Source organism: Peromyscus leucopus, chromosome 1 (genome assembly GCF_004664715.2).
Source record: "Peromyscus leucopus breed LL Stock chromosome 1, UCI_PerLeu_2.1, whole genome shotgun sequence".
NCBI classification, from domain to species: Eukaryota; Metazoa; Chordata; class Mammalia; order Rodentia; family Cricetidae; genus Peromyscus; species Peromyscus leucopus.
This window is the reverse complement of record NC_051063.1, coordinates 98,204,999-98,206,685: the sequence shown is the minus strand read 5'-3', so window position 1 is coordinate 98,206,685 and position 1,687 is coordinate 98,204,999. Positions and strand designations below refer to the sequence as shown.

At 40.8% G+C, this 1,687-nt stretch overlaps 1 protein-coding gene across 1 annotated transcript in view; it reads left to right on the top strand.

The window, feature by feature from the left end:
* The first annotated feature begins 1,422 nt into the window (after positions 1–1,422).
* The window catches only part of Nlrp14 (NLR family pyrin domain containing 14), a 49,611-nt gene continuing 49,346 nt past the window's right edge, over positions 1,423–1,687 (top strand). The window contains exon 1 of the mRNA XM_028894362.1: positions 1,423–1,527. The gene's annotated coding sequence lies outside the window, so the exon portion shown is untranslated. The remainder of the gene's footprint in view (positions 1,528–1,687) is intronic.

The window sequence follows — 1,687 nt, the reverse complement described above, 5'->3', positions numbered from 1 at the left end:
AAGATAAGCTATATGATTTAGGTAAAGTCCAATCCCAGAGCTGGTATGATGTTTCGTTAGGTAAAAGCATTTGCTGCCAAGCCAGAAGACCTGAATTTGAGCCCCAGAATTCACACAGTAGAAATAGAAACCAGTGACTCTCCTGATCTCTGCATGTGCACTGTGGTACAAACACATATATAACAAATAAATGAAAAGTAAAATTTAAGTCACATCCCAAAGCATAGAAAGATAAGAATGGAAGAAAAAAAGAGAAAATGCTAAAAGGGTAGGTATAAGAGGTCTGTGCACCCACTGGAATCCTGAAGGAGAAAAGAATTGGTGGGGGTGATGAAAAAAAAGTTTCTCGTGGCTGAATTTTTTTATTCTAAAGGCTTGATTCTGAAGATCTAAGGAACTTTCTTAATTCTTACCCAGATTAATGAGTAAAGGCGCACTGGATATATGAATTATAATTTCTACATTCTAAGGGAAAGAGAAAACATGAGCTTCCAGGCAAAAAGAGTAAGTTAACTAAAGGGGGGGCAGAGACATTTGATTTCCTACTTGTAATAGGAAAAGTTAAAAGTCTGTTCAACAGAGCAGGCTATCTCAATAAACCCGTTGCAGTTCATCAGCCAAAATGTAAGCACCTGTCATGGTAATAGAACTATCTGAAAGTCTGTAGGAAGTCACTCTGCATCAGTCAGGTCTCCTCATGGGAGAGAACAAATCAAATAAGGACTGTAATCAAACAACAAACCCAAAACACACACTCCACTCCTACAAAAAAGGGGAAAGGAAACAGAAGGCCACAAAATAAACACTCTAATGTAACATGTAAAGAATATGACAAGCTGTGTTAACTATGAAATTAGAGGTTTCCTATATAAGGGCAGGAACAGAAAGGGTGAAGGAGTAAAATCCATCTTTTTATAGTTTATAAGAAACACTTGTGAAGTTGCTTTAACAAAATGATCACAGGCAAACAGATCAGAAATTTCATCTAACTGAAGGCTAACGTAAGAGCCATACAAAGTGATGGCTCTTATGTACTGAGGAAAGCCACAGGGGTACCAACTTTGGAAGGCAGGAAGAGATCATCAATAGTCAACAGGTAAAATTGTTGATTAAGTGGTAAAGCAAAAATGAAAAATATTTCATAATAATATAAATTCAAACTTTGTAGCTCAGTACATGTTTATGGTTCTACACTTGTGCCAGGCACAGAAATTATCTCCTGAGTAAGAACTGCATCTGGAAGAGTGGGAGGCCTAGACACTCAGGAGCAGAGGTCTTACCCAGCCAGCCAATCAGAAGAGAAACCTGCTGGACAGGTGTTGATGCTCAAATGAGCCAGCCCACCAAGCCCTGCTGGAGAGCCCGCCCCGCCCAAAGGCGGCAACAGGTCTTAAGGGCTAAAGGGCGAGCCCCTCTTCCTCACCGATTCTTCTGACGCTTCTCAAGAAGGTATTCCTTTACCTGTTTACCCCGTGTTTCTCTACATAAACTTAACTTTCATCACCAACTCCCCGACTCAGACCAAAGGTACGGAACGACCTTCTTGAACGTGTAATTTGTGAGCTCTTAGACTAGTTAGGACTCAATGGGAATCCTTCCAATGCCCACATTGTGCATATAGACTAGGAAAGGAATGTGGCCTGCATCTGAGGATGGAGAAAAAGGGTTGCCAGGACCTCTGGAGTGC